Source organism: Silurus aristotelis (assembly GCF_946808225.1).
Source record: "Silurus aristotelis genome assembly, chromosome: 13".
NCBI lineage: Eukaryota > Metazoa > Chordata > Actinopteri > Siluriformes > Siluridae > Silurus > Silurus aristotelis.
The window spans coordinates 14916732-14938850 of NC_139586.1; positions in this window are offsets into that span (position 1 = coordinate 14916732).

Consider the following 22119-nt stretch of genomic DNA (forward strand, 5'->3'; position numbering starts at 1 on the left):
GTTAAATGGAGGTGCAAAAACAGCATGTAAACAGTTATGTAATAATAAAATAATATAATATAGGTGGTACTGAAGACATGGATGTTTGGAATAAGTGTGTGTTTGAATTCATATTTGTAGCAGCTCAGTAACACACAGTTGAGTGAGTGTGCGTGTGAGTGTCTCACATTCACCTTCACTTCTAGGCTCTTATCATGTGTGCCCTTATGCGTGTATTCATCCAATCTACAATTCTTGACATACTTTGTCTACATTGATAAGAGATGAGTGTTTGTTACTTCTGGCTCATGTTAAACAAAAAGAAATGAAAGGGTGCTGGGTAAAAGGTGAAAGGTCACACCCTATTTGAGTTTAAATCTAAACAGAGGTAAATATATTGTCATTGATTGTCAATAATGTGAATGGTATTGACTTAAATGGAAACAACACAGGTGACTGTGGGTTTCTACTAGTAATTTGTTCCCTTCTATTGGTGAGTTAGTTATGTCTGATACCAACTGACCAATGGAACACCTTTGGCAATTTGAAAATCACTTGTTGGTATCTAATGGATGCCAGAAGGAACCATTAGGGTGCAAGTAAGTTTTCAGATTTAAATAAGTTTCTTTGAGCTACAAAATACAATAGTTTATTTGAGCTGATGATTAGCATTTTATGATGTACACAAACACACTCTTTGGTAATGGGTTTAATAGTTATAAGCAGATTATTTGTAATGGTATTTGTAGTAGAATCCATTAGAATTTGTACGGTGGTATTTTGTTGTTTCCTTAGCAGGGATCGACTTGCAGGTTCACTGTATGTATCTGTATAGTTATAGACTCTGACTCATAGCTGACTCACCAGTAGCACAATCTCAATCTTTGTTATCATAAAGCCCCAAAAAGCCACCTATGAATGGCATTGTAGGTTAATAGTTCAAGTTAGACTTTTTCATGCAGTTTTCTTTTCTGATGTCATTACATTGTCCAGAATTCACAGTTTTTCCAAGTACAAATTAAATACAGGCACATGTACACGCACAAGCAAACACACACTCACACTCACACTCACACACACACACACACACACACACACACACACACACACACACACACACACACACCTGTAGACAGATTTCTTCTTTCTAGTGCTTTTCAGCATACTACAATCTGTCTTACCATTTTAAACAGTTAAACTAGGAAAATTGTCAAAGTATTAAGCTCACTAATTACAACTACGTGTCTATTATTCTCAACCAAATCCATGCATTGTTGCTCACCAGCTACACAGTGGGAATTATAATGGGACCTATTTTTTCCATCTTCTCAAAAGGTTTTTTTTTTCATTCCTCCTTGTGGATCTGAAGTGCAGCTTTTGTCCTTTCCTCTCTCTTCTCTCTTTCTCTCATACTCCACACACACACACACACACACACACACACACACACACACACACACACACACACACACACACACACACACACACACACTCCCTAAAGAATGTTTTTTAGTTTAGCTTTACCAGCTTTTTTTTTCCTTTAGAATTGCAAAATTTGTTGTGAGCTCTGTTGTAAAATAATGAACAAAATATGCTATTAAGAATGATTAATCAGTAATATTAAAAACATGCATTGTAGCATTTTATGTTCTCACAATCATTGTTTACTAATGTGTAAAAAACATTTAAATTTCATTCTGGTTTATCTCTTTTTACTTAAACATTTTAAAACACATCTAGAGGGATTTACAGTTATGGTCCCAGCTTTTAGGAAATAGCACCCTGTGTCCTAATTGTCATCCTTTATTTATTTCACTGGGTTTTATGAAGCTCCATCATAAACAATTTGATGGCAACATTTTACAATTTAGTTTAATAATTGATAATTTTAATAATAAAACTAAGCAAGAACTAAACGCAAATGTGTAAATAGTGCTATATTTACACCTGTCACTACTGTCAGTACTGGGTAATGACTCAGTAAATAATGATAAAGTAATAGTCTGGTCATTATATAGGTTCATACAGTAAATCTATTGTAAAACTACTACTAAATCTACTATTGTCACAACCAATTAATTGCTAATAACATAGGCTCCTACAAGCAGCATTGATAGCTGAGGCAATAACTACAATAGTACTGTGTGTAAACAAGGTTTTAGCAAACACTAGTTTTTTTGAAGTGTCTTTAGATATTTTTTTTTCCTCCCATCAACCGGTTCTGCAGGAGGAACTGTGACAATGTTCCTTATGAATAAACACTAATTACAAAAACTGAGATTAACACAGTATATCAGTCTGACTTCCTTACCCTTTGTGATATTTTCTTCATTTGCCTATGCTAGATAATGACTGGGAATAGTAGTGGTTAGGATGTTGGACTTCTGAACAAAAGGTCATGAGTTCAAATCCCAGATCCACCAAGATGTCACTACTGAGTCCTTGATCAAGTCCCTTTTCACCCAAATGCTCAGTTGTAGAAATGTACATTGCTTTGGATAAGGGCATCTGCCAGATGCCATGGATGTACTGATTGGAGAGTAAGAGTAAATAGTGGTGAGTTTGGTGTTAACACTAAATACTGTTCAATACTCTACTGTTTATTGCTTGCTCAGGCCTGAGAGAGTGGCCTGTGAGTTAAACTGTATTTCAAACAACTATCCGCTTCAAAATAAATTATTCTGAAATAGGACCAGTTGAAACACATAACCGAATAAACTGAAAGTCATACATGTAGCATAGCCATGGTCAGGAAACATGTCAAGTGCCTGACCATAAAACAGGATGCTGAGTTGTTTGCATGGAGGGCGTTTTTTTGTGATTCTGAAGCCACCAGAGTGAATCGATGCAAATAACGCTGACGTGTGTTCACATTCGCTTGGAATACAATCTTCTGCAGTAGACACTCATTACGCAATCTTTTTCTATAAGGGTGCTCAGAGCAAACAGAATTTTAAATGAAGCCAGATTAAAAGTGTATCATGGCTGAATAGTTTCGGGTTCCGATACTTTGATGATGATCATATAATAAAAAGATGTGGGTCGATTTTGATCCCAAGCCTGCTCACATGCATTCAATCCATTTGTGTTTGCACTTCAAATGCACAATTATTTGATTAACATATCAAAAACTTTGTCATTTGTGTAGTCCCTCTGTGATCATATGCTTGCTAATAATAAGCATTGTGTCAATTAATAAATATCAAGCAGAAATTGGCAGGTGTTCCCTCAACTACTGTTAAGGTCTTAGATCAGCAGTGAGAACTAAAAGCTTCATTATGGCCAGCACTGATTGAGAGGGCTTTGTGCATAGGACGGAGCATGACATTGGAGCTGAGAGGCCATCAGAGCTCAAGAGCAATCACTAACATTATAAAATAAGCTATGCTGAGGCACCAGTTAGCACACTGTAATAATGAGTGTTAACATCTACATTGCATAAATACTGTGTCATATCACTGACATAACTACTTTGTAAACGTGTTATGGATGATGAAATGGTTTTATAATATACAGTATGTTACGAAAATTTTGCAGTTTACTTCACATGCTAATAATTAATCTTATAATTTTACATTTGGTTTAGCAAAAACATTTTGGCATGGTCTTTGCCAAGCAGATGAGATGCGTTTCTGATTGGCCAGAATTGTAAGTGTCGTTTCTCTTTTTGTAGCAGGACACCTTTATTCTAGGTTTTATCTTATACTCTTAAGGTCCTTTATGGCCTTTCTGAAACAACCAATAAAGGAATCGCAAGAATATTTTAACCGTAAAACATCATAAACTGTCTGTTCTAAAGAATTCCTGCATATAATACATTACTGAATTATGATACAATTTATCCACAACAATTAGGGTAAATAAATGTAAACCTGATCATAGATAGATCAGACAGATAGCTAGACAGACAGACAGACAGATAGACAGATAGATAGATAGATAGATAGATAGATAGATAGATAGATAGATAGATAGATAGATAGATAGATAGATAGATAGATAGATAGATAGATAGATAGATAGATAGATAGATAGATAGATAGATAGATAGATAGATAGATAGATTGGAGCTTATGGACTTGAAGAGAGAGGGAGAGAAAAAAAGAGAAAAAATAGAGAGAAAGAAGTAACTATAACAATAATGAATAAGCTACATAAGAAAGAAAACGATACAAATAATTTGTTATACTTTTAATTATTAGTGAGAGATACCTTGGCTCACCACCTATTGTTCTGATGCCAAAAAATAACATGAAAAAATGTCTATGCCTTTGAATAATCAATCAATTTTATTTTTATTTTCTGTCACACTTATGATTTTGTCTTTTACATTTAGCATGCTGAACCTTACATGTTGCACTAAGTAGTGTGTATGTAAATATCTTAAGAAACTCTTTATGATGCAGAGACTTAGTAATAAAATACATTAACATAGCTCATATCTTTTTTATGTAGTCAGAGCAAAGATGGACCTTAGGCAAAGCCTGTGTTGTATTCACATCACAAATATGGCATTGTGGGTGTTATACAGCATTAAGACTTGGTGTGAGAGTTTATATCATGTAAATATGTGTTAACATTTGTAGTAACCGCCATGACAGCCTCAGCGATTTTGCTAAAGTGGATAATAAATTAATGTCGAATGATCCATGTAATAACACTTCATGACACATGCTGTGATCATGTATAATGATCCTTCAGATACTCATGTAAGAGTTTTTGCTGACTAGTGAAAACTAGCACGTTGTGGCTGCTGTTATGATAATTGTACTAAATTATGAATTATGCATACTAGTATTTATTAATGTTATTTATTTGTCTAAGTAACATTATGCTAAGCAAAGTGTTTCCCAATCCTTTTTCTATGCAAACAATTCAGACCATTTCAGGCTCACCATAACTCTTAAAACTATTCTTTATCCTTGTTTCAGAACTAAAAGTTTTATTCAGGCCCAATCAGTTTCACCAGTAATTTAATATACTCTCATCTTTTGAATTTTGGGCCTGGCAGCACTTTTGTCTGGCCGTATATTCCAATTCTTTTCGTTCTCCAGGGGCCGTCAGCTAACTCTGCCCCTATCACTTTGTTCCTCTCATGTTCTCAGACACTAAATCAGTAAATCAGGCACTAAAGGGACCTTATATGGTCTTGAAGAAATCGTGGACTTCAGATTGAATTAGTGACCTACTCAGTGACTGGGCTCCTTGTTAATTCCAGCCACTGATGCATTTACAGCCTGTCTGGTGTGTCTGTGTGTGTGTGTGTGTGTGTGTGTGTGTGTGTGTGTGTGTGTGTGTGTGTGTGTGTGTGTGTGTGTGTGTGTGTGTGTGTGTGTGTGTGGATGTAAGGATGTGGCTGATTGGTTTGAGATGTACACCAGCAATGGGCTATTAGCTCTCTCCAATGGCCAATTGTGTATATATTACATAAGCCAGCACTACTAACAGCAAAAAATATAAACGAAAACATGTTAGAGATTAAATATCTCTCTCTCTCTCTCTCTCACACACACACACACACACACACACACACACACACACACACACACACACACACACACACACACACACACACACACACACACACACAATCAGCAAGCATGTTCAGGACACAGCTGATTTAGCTGTATTGATGTTCCCAAAACTCCAAAAGGCAAATCTCTCAGAAAGCTAAAAATAATGACTAAAGGGTTAAAGAAAGACTCCTAAGTGGAGTGTGATTAAATGTTCTAGTATGGCAAATCAGCCACTGCAGCACAGCAGTTACCATAGTGTGTTACCATAGACACACATTAACACTAGTGATTGTGTCCTCATTAAATGGCTAGTAGAATTTGTGGCTTAATGTCCTTTTAGGTTATTAATATAAAATTTCACAAAATATTCATTTTATTTGTCTCAAGGACTCAACACCTCGTCGTTTTCAAAAGCACACCTACATGCACACACACACACAAACACACACACACACACACACACACAGTCACACACACACACACACACACACACACACACACACACACACACACACACACACACACACACACACACAGAAAGTGACTTCTTAACCCTGTTAATTCTCTCATTAGCTAAAACACAGTGTGCCGCGATAGGAACAGCCTTGTCCTTGTAATCTCCTGGCAGAGGGTTACATCCACACAGCCAGAAACAGCTGCAATACCTCACCATGTCCTCTTGGGTAATACTACACACTTGTCTGTCTGCTAAAACACAGTTTTGTGTTAGCCATACACATACACACATGCAATTCTTTTTACGTGCGAAACATAGTTACAATCTGAGTTCCCTCAGGAACGTATTGTAGTGTCACTGTGGCTACTCACTCCATACCAGAAATAAGATTTGTTTTGGGCATGCTTCAAAACACTAAAGAATCCATAGCGCTAGCATTAGCCACTAACCAGCTAGTTTTACTTAACACACATTAGTATTACCTAAACAGGGTCTAACCAAGGTAAACTATTTACAAACCCGATTCCAAAAAAATTGGCACACTGTACAAATTGTGAATAAAAAAGGAATGCAATAGTTTACAAATCTTATAAACTTATATTTTTTTCACAATAGAATATAGATAACATATTAAATGTTGAAAGTGAGACATTTTGAAATGGCATGCCAAATATTGGCTGATTTTGGATTTCATGAGAGCTACTCATTCCAAAAAAGTTGGGACAGGTAGCAATAAAAGGCCGGAAAAGTTAAATGTACATATAAGGAACAGCTGGAGGACCAATTTGCAACTTATTAGGTCAATTGGCAACATGATTGGGTTTAGAGAAAGCCTCTCAGAGTGGCAGTGTCTCTCAGAAGTCAAGATGGGCAGAGGATCACCAATTCCCCCAATGCTGTGGCAAAAAATAGTTGAGCAATATCAGAAAGGAGTTTCTGAGAGAAAAATTGCAAAGAGTTTGAAGTTATCATCATCTACAGTGCATTATATCATCCAAAGATTTAGAGAATCTGGAACAATCTCTGTGCGTAAGGGTCAAGGCCGGAAAACCATACTGAATGCCCGTGATCTTCGTTTTTGGAATCGGGTTTGTAATAAAATGTTTCCATTTATGTAATTTTATTTAATCAATTCAATCAACATATTAAAAAAGTGCATTGCAATAAATAGATTATTTCTATTTGATTATATATATATATATATATATATATATATATATATATATATATATATATATATATATATATATATATATATATATAAGGATCAGGCATTACATTGTGACCTTGTGTGCTTCTCTGTTGGATCGGAACACATGGGCCAGCCTTTGCTCCCAACATAGACTTGGTTGCCCATGACCCTGTCGCCACTGTTCCTTTGTTGGACCACTTTTGATACTGACCTCTGCAGACCAGGAACACCCCACAAGAGCTGCAGTTTTGGAAATGCTCTGAGCCTGTCATCAAAATTTGGCCTTGTTAAACTCAAATCCTTACACTTGCCCATTTTTCCTGCTTCTAACACATCAACTTTGAGAAAACAAAATGTTCACCTGCTGCCTAATATATCCCACCCACTAACAGGTGCTATGATGAAGAGATAATCATTGTTATCCACTCACCAGGCAAAATATTATGATGTCAATATGTTATATATTTATTAGGGCTGTCATTTGATTCAAGTATTCATTAACTTGAAATTAATTGCAACATAATGCTTCATGCAAATGTTTGTTAATTATTAGTAAAACCATACTCAACATAGAGCATAAAAACAAAATATTCTTGTAAATGTTTCAAGGTAATTATGGTGTTTTAAATTTCATAAATTACATCATCAGGACCCCAAACAGAACTTTTGCCATGTTTCCACATAGAAATTTTTAATTGCCGTATATGTGCATTATGGCGGATTTTGGCGCATCAGTAAAACAAATGTTTATTGATGAAAACATTTTTGGGTCGAGTTTATTTATTTATTTTTATTTATTGTTTATTTATTTAGGCATGAATAAATGTGTGCCATGTTGAAGGTTTTAATTTCACCTTTTTCACATTTATTTATTTATATTTTTCATTAAAATGGTCAAGCAGAAATGTGCGCTGCATTAATCGTACGTTACACATAGACACATACCAGACATATGGATGCATACAATCAGCATTCAAAGACTCAAAGCTTACTCCACTAAAAGCTTATTGCTTCAGTGCAGCAAAAAGAAATGAATCTGTTTAAAAATAAATGGTGAGTGATGTGAATATGAATTATTTTATAATTGATGATACAGTCTTAGATTTTTTTTTTTTTTTTTTTGCTGTTCTCCCGCACACTGTGTCCAGGAGACTATAATTACATGCCACACACTAATATAATTACAAATAATTTCATTATTACTAATCAAGCTGAATAATGATGTGCCTGAATATCACTAACCTTAACATATCTTTTGCCTGGAGAGGTTTTTAAAATAAAACCATTTTAATTATTTCCTAAAATGTTCCCAACATATACCCAAATTTCAAATTTGCCTGCTTTACTTGAATGCTTTTTTCACAACACAATGCAACATATACGCTAGAAGAGGAATTGTATAAGAGTAAGAGAAAACAGACAAATGGTTCATCCTGACATCATAGATGACCTAATGTTTGATTGGCTAAAATGACGACCGTTGTTAATAATGCTTCACTAATGTAGCATGCAAGCAATTATTAGTTCTAGATTCAAATAAGTCAGTGTCAAAAGCACAAACTAGTTGTATTTGTTTTCTGTTAATCAATGTTGTAATAAGATGCTGTCACTGGAGAATGTTAGAAAAACCTAAATATTATATATTATTTGCTAATAGTGCCGAAGAGAGCATTAAACCAGTAACATTCATGGTTAGAGACATCCATTTAATGTCTATAAAAATATAAATCATGTGAATGAAAAACATCCTCCATTCTGGCTTTTAACTGTGACTACGACGTCACTTTCAACAAGGTACTATGATTTTACATATAGATAATACATTTCAGATTTTTCATAATGATTTGGAAGAAAAGCAAAAGCTAAACAATATTTGTAAATGAAGACAAATACCACTAGCCATTTGATTAGGACAAAAGTAATGGCTCCCTATAAAAGTTCAGTATTTGTTACAACGAACGAACACTAACTATTTGTGATTTGGGAGACAGACTTGGCTGCAAAATGAACATGCAGTGTAGAGTTATTGCTAATGTTTGCTCCGTCTGTGCAGTATAAAAGTGAAGGTAATTTATATTCAGGTACATACTTTTTTTTCTAATTGAAATGCCAGTGGAATTTTACAGGAATAAATCTCAGTAATAGAGACAGCCATAACGTCCCCACAAGGTCACAATGTTATGTTGTCTTATCATCATAGGAGCATTTGGGCAGAAAGAAACAAAAATAATCCACATGCAAAACCACTCTCACACAGCTTTTTAAAATAGCTCTAAAGTTCTTGCGTACCTTTACACTCAAGGAATGTTTTGGACACCTGACATTAAGATGTGCTTTTTTGTACATTCCATTCCACATTTAATCTCCATTAGTGTCATAATAAACTCTGTGAAATTTTGGGATGTGATTGCGAAGATTTGTGGTTATTCAATCGCAAAGGCAATAAAGTCAGGTACTAATATAGGGTGAGGAGGCCTGGGGTTAAGGTCAGATCTCTATAGCAGGCCACTTAAGATCTTTTACTGCAACCCATTTGAGCCATATCTTTATAAAGCTCATGTTGTGCACATGGGCATTGTCATACTGGGACAGGTTTGGGTCTCCATGTTCAAGTGAATAGAAAAACTATTGGTACTGTATCCAAAGGCATCCTATACATTTGTGTGCCTCCATCTTTGTGGTAACAGTTTGATGGAAGAACCACATATAGCTGAAAAAGTCAGGTGTCCCAATACATTTGCCCATATACTGTTTTGTTATAATCACTTAGGATTATTAAGTATCTGTATCTGATTTGTGTATTTAAAGAAGACAGGATGATATAGGAATACAATGGAACATGTCATGCTTTACTAGTTTCAAACAGAAATGTCAAAAATACACATAATTCATTTGCTTCTAATTATTCCTTTTTATACTTTGCCTTGATGTACTGGTTCTGACAGGATATGATCACTATGATCAAGGACAACCAGAACCTTTGGACTGAATCTGATACACTTGAATAACTTCAAAGGGCTGCAATTAGAAAAGAAAAGTCAGTTGCGCACTGTTGTGGTTAATTAATCTGTCACAGGTTCAAAGATTTGTTTATTTTTCTATAGATCTATGAGTCAGAAGTGGTTTATCAATGCACTGGTCTTGTTTTTGCTCAGTGATGGCCCTTACATTTTTCTTTTGAGCTAGTTATTCACACACCATGAGGAGAGTTAGATGAAGATCTGCTATCTGCAGCTGCAGTGTGATGCCCGTATTTTAGTCTGAAGGAGACCTTTTAGTCTTTTAGTCTTCATACAAATTGAAAGAAAAGTTATGTCTGGCTAAAATTCATAATATGAGATCTCTGCTGAGGTAACTGCTTTCCTACTGTCTTTAACATCCATTCATGTTGTTTTTTCTTTTGCTTTTCAATTATTAAGCTTTGAAAAAAATTTTGTCAATTCAATTCAGTTCAATTCATCTGTATTTGTATAGCGATTTTAATAATGAACATAATCTCAAAGCAGCTTTACACAGATAATGTGGTGATAAAGAATGAATAGGATGTTCTTTATGTGTACGTTTGTCCCTGATGCGCAAACCAGTGGCAACTGCAGCAAGAAAAAACTCCCCGAGATGGCATAAGGAAGAAACCTTGAGAGGAACCAGACTCAAGAGGCAACCAATCCTCATCTGGGTTGCACGGTAATGTCTATTTATTACAGATAAACGATGTTGAGGTGTGCAGTGATGGTGTTTAGAAGCAAACTGTAGTCCTAAGTCAGTGTAGCAGACTTTTGACATTAATATTACAACATTAACATTAACTAGTCCAAATCCATCCTCAAAGCTTTTGTTCTTACTCCGTAATTTAATGGATCCCCAGGGCATTGATGAGAAACCTTCCCCAGCTGCACAAAAGTGGCCTCCAATCGAAGAGGACACCATCCAGAGGCAGGCCAAGTAGAGGAGAGGGGCAGGAACAGTGGTCACTGGAACCTCAGGAGCATGTTTAACTTGACAGAGAGTGAAAGAGAAAGAGAGAGAGAGAGAAAGAGAGAGAGAGAGAGAGAGAGAGAGAGAGAGAGAGAGAGAGAGAGAGAGAGAGAGAGAGAGAGAGAGAGAGAGAGAGAGAGAACAGTGGTAACAGGAAGAGAAGGATATGAATTATTATGTGTCCTTACTGCTATATGAACATTAAGGACACTGTGTAGTTGGGGACTCCAGCAAGACTCGCTATGGCAGCATAACTAAAAGGGAGAGCCAGAAGGTAACACGGACATGAGGGATCTCTGGGATAAGAGACGACCCACCACACCACCATCAACAGACCTGAGTGAACATGTAAGAGTGAGGGGACGACAGCATACAAATCAAACACTCTATATCCATGACCCCACCAGATCTGCTCCTTTACCTAGGAAAAATCTACTGCTAAAAGACTTGAATAAATGAATATGTTTTCAACCTTGACTTGAAAACAGAATGAACACTGATTAGAAGGTTGTTCTATAACTGTGGGGCTTTATAAGATAAAGATCTGCCCCTGCTGTAGTCTTCATTATTTGAGGGTACAGAAGTTCACTCAGATACTGCGTCGCGAGACCGTTAAGTGCTTTATATGTCAGTAGTAGTATTTTATAATCAATGCGAGATTTAATTGGGAGCCAGTGTAGACTGATTAAAATAGGGGTGATGTGGTCATATTTTCTAAATCTAGTAAGAACTCTTGCTGCAGCATTCTGAACTAAATGAAGCTTATTTAGCACTTACTCAAACACCCAGACAATAAAGCATTACAGTGGTCTAATCTAGATGTAACAAAAACTTGAACTAGTTTTTCTGCATCCTGTAACGACAACATATTTGTAATTTTAACAAAATTTCTAAGGTAAAAGAAGACGATCCTGGTAATATTATTTACATGAGCCTCAAAGGAAAGACTAGGGTCCATAATTACACCAAGGTCTCTGACTGCTGTACACATGAGACAGAAAAACCATCTAGAGATGCTACGTAATCAGAAAGTTTACTTCTAGCTGCATGTGGTCCTAGTAAAATTATTTCCATTTTATCCAAGTTGAGCAGAAGGAAGTTATCAAGCATCCACTGTCTAATGTCCTTTACACACTCCACAACATTTTTAAGCTGATCTATCTCATCTGGCTTTACTAAAATATATAACTGTATATCATCAGCATAGCAATGAAAGTGAATACCTTGTTTATGTATAATTTCACACAGAGGCAGCATATATAAAGAGAAAAGCAGTGGGCCTAGGATAGATCCTTGCACAACACAAAAGTCTCAAACACAGGTCAAGTTGTATAACAATAATCTCATGACTAACTACAAAGTTGGAAACTAAGGATTGTGCATTAAAAATCTTTCCTTAGATCATAACAACATAAATTAGCCATTTAGCCAAGCACCGTGCATTCTTACATTTTACATGTCTTAATAAAAAGGGTATATTTGCTATCTTATGTTAAATTTTATGTTATATAACATCAATGAGACATGTAACTATCAGTTATCACTTAGATCCTGCAGCATTAAAGTTATTTTCAGCTTCTCTAAAATAAAAGTAGCCTGTCTTGCTACCAAGAATTCACAAAATTCTTCATCATGAATCATAAAAACTCTTATAACAAAAAAATGCTGTTACAACAGACTCCTTCCATAAAATTTACATAAACACCTCCTAAGAGAAATGTTCTCTATATCAATGATTTCACATTCCTGGTAAAATATATATATATACCGACTGACACATCCTAGTGAATGATATGCCACTATAGAAACGTTGTACGACTACATTTAAACCTATTATACAGTATATCTAACAACTGGATTCAATCAGAGCTGCAGTTACAGAAAATTAATCAATGCCTTCTGATTTAACAATTCAGCAATGTTCTGGTAATTTGCAATTTTATATATGGATTATAAATTACTTTAAATTACTTCTTTCATCTCACTTCTTTCATCTGATTAAAACGTTTGCAAAGAAAACTAATTCATAAATAAAGACATCTGTAAACCTGTAAAAGGAGGCAGAAATATGTTCGCTGATGAACTACACTGGCTGAGCTGCATTATTGGAAGATTTAGCACATGCCATGCTTAGAAAGCCCCATTTTTTTTCATTTAGTTGTCTTTTTTCATTTTCAGCTCTCTGTGAACTTTGTCTTTTGTATTGTGGACATTACTGAATATAAATCTGTGACATTTTCAGTCATAATTTACAGCTGATTGGTATTTATCAACATAACATGCAAAATAATTTGACTTATATCATAATAAATTAGGCCAAGAACTTCAGAATTTCCATTCAAACAAGTGAGGGAACTTCTTATCTTTATACTTAGGATTAGCTTAAACATTTACCTCCTGTGACAGTCCAGAGCCAGTAAGTGCAAGTTTGTAAAAAAAAAAAAGGAAAAGAAGTGAACCTGGGGTTCTACCCTCAAATGCAATCAAGAGCCCATTAAGTCTTTCTTTTATCATTGCCATGCTTTAAATCCACCAAGTAACAGGTGGTGATGATCGGGATCTTTACACACAATCGTGTTAAAATGTCTCACCTGGTGCCAGCGACTCGCCATGCAGATCATTTGTCACTGTAATTGTCGCTTGCCTGAGGCGTTTGAGCAAATATTTTGTCGTGAGCAGGGATTTTATGGTTTAAACAAACTTTACTGACCTTCGCTCAGATAATGAAACTAAACAGAGCCAGGAAGGTTTCTAGTCTGACTACACCTTCAGCTTAAGAATTATTTCAACTCCACTTAAAAGACGTTAACAAAGATTTTTTTAAATAGTTTTACAATAAATATATGATAGAAATATAGGCTTCAATATAAATATTTTAACAATACCAGGTGTAGCCACAGAAATTCTTTAAAAGAAAAAACTAATTAATAAAAATTGGAAAGATTAAAACATATTGAGAAAAAAAAATTTGTTTTAATCAAATCACAAATGTCGCATGTGGAGTTTATTAGACATAACTGAAACTTTAACTGAAGCTGGATTCTATGTTGAGATAAAATAAAAATATGAAAATATAAAATGAATATAAAAATGAAAACATTTTGTCAAAAAGCACTCAAAATGGGTTTGCCATAAAATTAAGTATGTGTGTTGGACAAACTGTGATGTTAGAGAGCTGTTTTTCCTTCAGAAGCGACGGGAAACATTTGACTACCAGGAGATTTTTGATGGACATCTGTTTCTCTCTTTCCTATAATTGTATTATGGACCTGCCAGCAGGACAGTGATATAAATAATACAACCAGGTCCAGCTGAAAAGGAGAATCCACAAGAGTTAACCATGGTCCCTGGATGATCTATATGTCTCAGATCTTAGACTTATTACTGTGAGTTCTACATTCAATCTACATTAAGCATTACTGGAAGGTTGTGTGACTGAAGGGATGTTGTACAATGCATAAAAAGACAACGGAGCCTACATTATAATTGTGGCATGTGGTTTGTCTTTGTTAAATGAATTGGTATGACAAGGTAGATTACTCATCTACACTGTCAGAACCCCATGATTGCCGTGTTTTGACAAAAGCCGTTATTTCATCAAACATTTCAAATGTCTTCGGGTTTCACCTCCTTCAGCCTGAGAAGCACTTTTGCTCAACCCTTTAATTTGTGACCTTTAATACTATACTTTAATATATACTTTAATGCTATAATTGCTTAAGTACAATGCAGTTTTTCCCAGGATTTTATTTATTCCATATATAGCTAGACTGGTTCGAACTGTGAAGACAGAAAGGCTACAACCTTATATAACCACTCTTTAACAACTACAGCAATAATGTCCATCAGACCCCATGGTATCAAGAGTCTAACACTACACTGTCATGTTTCTGTCATGTTTCAGTGAAATAAGGTTGCTTATAATTCTGGACTATAAGCATGCAAAAGGATCTCCAAACATTAGATGTTGAGCATGTAATCACTTAGTGAAATAATAAATCTGAATTTTTTTGCATATGTAAATTAATAATTGTATTTTGGGCTCTTGGATTTGTGGATGTTTTTATTTTTAAACTTTTGGCAATCCTATGGCACTTGACAGGCTTTGTTGCCTCGAGAGATTTGTGACTCACTGGTGTCAAAGGTGCATCTTCACTCAGCCGTTCACTGTCATCCTCCCCTGTCGCATTTCACTGTCATCTAAAGAATGCTTTGAATTCCCAAGAGTGATTTTGTCAAGACTCCCGGAAAAAAACACAAATTGCACCAGAACACACCACCCATATCACACGGCCCACGGCTGAACGTGAGTTTTCAGGACAGAGCTTCCTTTGTACTTTGAAGTCCAGCAGATTCAAAAATTTGCATGGGTTTCGATGTTCAGCTACATGCAAAAAGGGTTTGAACGCGTCCTGGGTATAAAGTGCAGGTCACTCGCAGTCACGTTCACATGCAGTCCAACTCCTTTACATTCTTATCAGACACAGGGACAAGCAAAATTGTCATGCAGGAAAAGTGAGTCAGGAGATGATGAACACCTGAAGACAGTAAACAATCTGCTTGAGAAAAACTTCCTAAACTAGCATTATGCTAATCTTTAGAGTGCAGCTTTACTCCCTTTGTACATAAATGTGCAAAAAAATACATGTTTTCTGTCTCTGCCACAAGGCTTGTGTGCCATTTCATATTCATTAAGTGTATGAAGTTGATAAACGGCTGCGTGCTAACAAAACAGGCAGCCTCTCTACTGCAAATCAGCTGTATGTGATGAAAAAAGAAACAATCTTAATAAGAAACTATGATTACAAGCTTTATCCTATGCAAGTTATAGTATTGCAATGAACAATAGAAATTGATACAAGGCAAACAAAATAAAAGTGATGTAATGGACCTAATAGTGAAAACACAAACATGAGCCCAGAGGACTAGAGGAAAGAAAAAAGAAATGATTTCAGTATTTCATTTCCCACTGGTCATAGCACTGGATCTTAATGAAGTCCACAGAGAAAGAGCAAAAAACTCTACAGACATGAACTACTACAAACAAATAGAAGCTTTGTGCTGGCACTTTCCTCAACCTTCTTTTAATTTAAACAAGAAACCCAAGTGTAATTAACTGCAGCAACTGTTTTTTATTAACAGACCAGCCACATCCCATTTCATTAAGGATCTTTGTTAAGTGTTTCGATCAAACAAAAGCTCAAGCCCTCATAAATGCTCCATATTTTCAACTCCTTGCGTTTGGCTTTATTCTTAATTATACGAAAAGCAGGATGTGGGCCAAGACAATTGTTTCATGTTTACAAAACAAGAAGAATCCACCACAAAAAAACAACACAAAGATCAGCACCATCGCTCTTCTAAAACTGACAATTCTCTTTCCGTTCCAGTCAATTTTATTCTTTGATCCCAAGCTTAGTTTGCTTTCTGTGGATTTTCATTGCATGTACTTCCTGTGTTTGTTTGGGCTTCCTCTTGGCTCTTCAGTTTCCTCCCATCTCCCTTAAACATGTAGGTTGGTATAACCTACAGTAGGTGTAAACAAATATGTAAGTGTGTGTGAATGATGCCTTGTAGTTAACAGAAGCCTCATCCAGGGTGTATTCCAATGTTTCAGGATAAACTCCAGATCCACTGTCGCCCTGACCTTGTATACAGTTTGCTTATGATAAATGAACTGCCAATTCTATCATCAGATATGTTACAAATATTTGAAAAATGTTATAGCCCTATCTATATGTTATATAAAATACATACAAATAAAATATGTATTAAAAAATAATTTTGCGCTCATCTGTAGTTGAAGCAAATTATGAACTGGGGTCTTGTTGCTGAGGTTCATGAACTCCATTGACACCATTTTGCCCTGATGACATTTTCCAGTGTGTATTAATCTTAATATATATATATATATACTTCTAAATTTAAATCAATATACAGGGACAAACATTCTGAGCATTAAACAGATACCGATAGTGGCTTTGGGTTAGACACTAAAGACTATTGTTGCTTTGGACAGTCTACTACTCAGTTAATCGGTACGTTACCATTAAGATGTGAAAGGGAGACGTGTTATTCTAGATATTTCTGTAGAAGAACCTTTTATATATAATTCAGTCATGCTGTCTTTGGTGCCAGAAACAGCACACAGTGAAAAGAGTGAAGCCATAGAAAGAAAAAGTCTGCCTCATTTTCATACACAGTACAGAGCAAACAGTGTGTCTAGTCAAGAATTCAAAACCAAGCGAAGACTTGGAGTCTTCAATAGAAATTAGACCTGTGCTTTATGAGGAATTTCAAAGCCAGCAATAATGCTCATGTGTCACTCTTAATAACCAGAGACATGATAAACAACCCCGTTGCTTTTTTCCAAAGCACACCTCTTCCTCTCATAAAGGCACTGGAGCCTTTTAACCTCTGAACTCCAGACGAGTCTCTGTCTTCTATTCTGACACAAACAAGTCTCGGTGGATGACTCGAATATATTAAAAATTGGCAGAGGGAAGAAAAAAAAAAGGATGAAAGTTATCTGTCCATCTACTGATGATCACTTCCTGGTTTCTCTTTAAGCCTGTAGGTTTGAAATGTGATGGTTTCCTTCTTTTCTTCTTTGGCAGTGATAGTACATTCTGTCTCTTTCTTTCAAACGCGCACACACACACACAAACACACACACACACACACACACACACACACACACACACACACACACTGCAATAAGAAGGCCAGGATAGTAAATGGCCCCAGGACGACTCCCTCAAGCCCAGTACGGCCGTTTTCACACAGTAAACACGTTTATCTTCAGTGAACAGAATCTCTTCCTTGCCTCTTTTAAATCCTGCCACTAGCTGAAGAAAAGATTCAACTCGGGTTCTCTTTCGACACACACACACACACACACACACACACACACAGCAAAGCCACCCAGTCTGACGCTGCAGCACATCAATCGTGCTCATTACTTTATATTCGAATGAGGCAGATTTCCAGAGCATTGCAGCATTTCCATAAAATGGCTCAGAAATGGATCTTTACTAGATCAGTAAAAAGCTCACTGATCATATACAGGAAACGGCTTCGTGTATCTGCTACAATTAATGCGATTAAAGGATTTATTATGAGTTCACGAGTACAGTTCAACAATTGAATATGGTTTAATGAAAAATGCACCCGAGGCAAAGGTATTAACCCTGACTTTGATGAGAAATAGACAACATTACTCCCATCTTCAATATTGCATATTATTGAGACAGAGACATCAGTTCCACTATTGTTAAACTGTTAATAATGCACCTTTCATCAGGCATTATTTTAGCTAAAGATGTGTATGTCTTCATTAGTCAAACCAAATAATAAAAAAAAATAATAATAATTAAAAAAAGAAAAATCACTGAATTTCTTCATACTCATATTGTCAGCTGCAAAGGATGTGCACTCAATAGATCATATGCATTAAGTGACACCCACAAAACTAAAAAATATATATATATATATTTTAGACAATAATTAGGAATTTCTCTCCCAGTGGAAGTGGAAGTTATTTTACTAACATCTACATAAATGTAAACAGTATTCAGTCAATTAAAAAAGTTTCAAAAAATCATACTCGAGTTCTACAGCTTCATGTTGTTATTGTCCATGTAAGTTCATTTGGGGTTCATTTTACTCATTTTGAAACAAAGGTTCTTTGATGTGAATGTTGATAACATTTACGGCTTGTAACCTATGCTAACTAATGTATAATTTAATTACTTTAAAGTGTTACTAAGTATAAGTCAGATAGGATTAAATGGGTAACCAATAAAAAACAAAATGTCTCCAACCTACAGCCCAGAAATAAGTTCTGAAGCAAAACTAGGTCATAAGATTATCTACTGAAATAAATTCTGTTTATAAAAACGATCATAGGACAAATTTTTTGAAAAAACATTTTTTTACAGAACCAATTTTGACAGACTCTGCAGGGGGTCTACTGGGGTCTACATATGCAACAAAAGAAAAGTGTCATTTTTTTTTTAATCGTTGTTGTAGTTTGCTCAAAGGATTAAAAAACTTTGGTTCTGGTCCCCCCTCCCTGTTCCCATTCTCATCCCCAGACCTTGACTCAGAGCTGACTCTTGCATATCTATTGTTAAAAGTGTAATGCACTCCGTGTACCATATGCCTTATTCAGTCTGGTTCTTATAGCTTCTCTATACTCTTACATTCTCATGGGAAAACAAAAAAAAAAGGACATCACAGCCTGGACCCACATGGTTCATATGTCACTGTGATGTTTACGACAAGGAACAAGGAGGAGAGCGTGGCAAGAAAAGCATTTCTCCTCCTGTTACCGTACCTGATCAAGTTCCAGTAGGCCACTGGGAGAGAAAGAGGCATGGGAAAGAAAGAGGAGAGACTGAGGGAGCTGTGTGCATAGCAGAAAAGGCCTGTGTATGTCTGAGAGGCAGGGGGAAGTCAAAGTATAAGAGAGGGGAAAAAAAATCCATAAAAAGCTTTCTAACTTTGTAAAAGTTCAATATTTATGTAATATTTCTTGAAATGTGATTGGTCAGCAGTAATAGTGCAAGAAGATGACATATTTAGCACCGAAGCATTTCCATGGTAACAGATCATTCACAGGGACTTATATGGTTATTACAGTGATGATCCACAAACCCACAGCTAATAATGCATGTTTTTTTTTAATGGTGATATTTTCTATTTTAGAAGTTTACTTGTGAGCATACACAATGGTGAAGTTCTCTCAGTCACAAAGTAGCTTTGCTTCTTAAAGGATGTTTCACAACATTTACATTCATTAGATGTGACTATGAATGGAGAAATAGTATGACGTTCTTTAAAACAATACAAATTGCTGTGTCATAAAAGGAATAAAACACAACAGGATGTGCTTGTAATGTTGGGGCAGTAAGACTAACATTGCTTTATTGATTACTTTGGTAACCAAATGTTTTATTTACATTCGATTCTTGAACATTTAAGATGCTGCACTATTGAAAGGTGCCTGTTTAAAAGTAAGCAAATGTGCAAAACTGATCCAAAATAGATTTTCCTCATATCTAATGTCTTCAAAAAAAAACATGAATTCAGGTGAAGCCAAGAGTTCTAGCCAGGTATGTTAGGAATTTGTTTACATTGCTTAAACTAAAACACTAAAGCAAAAAATGCATTCCTTCTGAAAAATGAGAATAATAATCAAAACACCCGTGTAATAATCTTGACAGACCATCTCAGTTATATAAGGGGAGTCTCAGTCAGTAGTGGCACGAGAAATAAGAAAGAAAGTCAGAAAACAATGGCTGTCCTTAACACAGCATGATCAGCCAATTTTAAAAAACAAGCAGTAAGCTGTAAAAGAAAAATGCATGATTTTTTAATAAAAACAATTTTTTTTTAAATAAATGCATTATTTATGGGTCACAACGTTCTTTCACTCATCTACCTGCAATAAATAGGTCCAAAACATTGAGGAAGAACAAAATGTTCATAAAAGGATTCATGTCTGATGTTGTAATATTAATGTAATCATTAGTGTCATTTATAAAGGCAGAATTGCTGCTTTAATCCAGCCCTGTTTCGTTTTTGTGTCTTGACTCTTTCAGATTAGCTAATATAATCAGGCTGAATCAGGTGCCACTGTGCCATCCTCTAACTGTGAAGTTAATGAGAGGCGATTAGGCCCAGCACACACACACATATACACACACACACACACACACACACTCTCTGCAGTTAATGGGATTGTGTCAGAGGAAGCACAAGTGAACGGAAATTGCTTTGCAGCTCCCCAACAAGTTCTGCTCCACAAACACTTACCAGTATTACTGTTATATCCAGTTGGGTTTCTTTAAAATGTTTTTTAATCATAAATTTGTTAGGATAACCATACCAAATATCAAAATGTATATATTTGTTTTAATATTAGAACTAGATAGATAGCTAGATAGATAGCTGCATCTATATTTTAATGTGACCAATGACCTTGATCACTGGTACAGGGTCATACATACATTTCAATCCCTAATTAGAACAACTGAAAGCAATCAAATTCAAAACAAATGCGAATATGCCATTAGCTTTCACATTTAGATTTACAATTTCACTCTGACATGCTTAGGTGAATCATTTTCATATGAGGAATCAGTTCTAAAGCTTTGGAGATGACTTCATTTACCATTCAATTACTCCTAAGTTTACTTAAATTTTTTACTTTTATATTTTCTGTAATTTTATTTATTTATTTTTAAGAATCGACTCCCAGCACCTTATATAAATCACAAACTGCATAATGTAAACACAACATAAAAAAGATATGGATATAACGTATCTTTAAAAAAAAAAAAACAGTTCGCAAACTTAAGCTGTAATGCAGATTTAAATGGTTTGATTGTTCATTGGAATGAATGGATGGTGTGTTTAGGTTCAATTCATCAGAAGCGTTAGCCCCAGCTGCTTTCACCAGACGGACATTCATCTTACTCCGTCTGGAAACCCTGCTCTAATTTGTAGTTGCTAATGAGTGGAAATGTAAAGGTTTCACTACGAATGTACGCACAGTGTCCATATTACAACACGTCAATAATTTAGACCTGCTGTATGTTACGAGGTAATCTACTCCATCGCCAAAGCACATCATATGTATTTTCTCCATCCATGTTCATTCCTGGATGTAGAATGAGTGTGAAATGTGTCACGCTCTAACTGTTCTGCTCCTTAAAACCCAATCAGTCTTGGCCATGTGCCATCCATGGTTGAGAAGCTCCCCATAATGCCTATTGTAATGTGAAAAATGATCTCTCTTCAACACAGAGGTTCTCCGTTTCGACCAGATGCGATCGGTTTACGTGAGAGGAAAGCGCTTCGCCGACTTTGGCAAATGAACTTGGAGGGACTGCGCAAGCCTCAGATGTTCACTGATAAACAAAAGACATATAACACGGGTACGACAACAGGCCATCACAGTTATTACCTGTTAATAACTTTGCGCTCTATAAAGT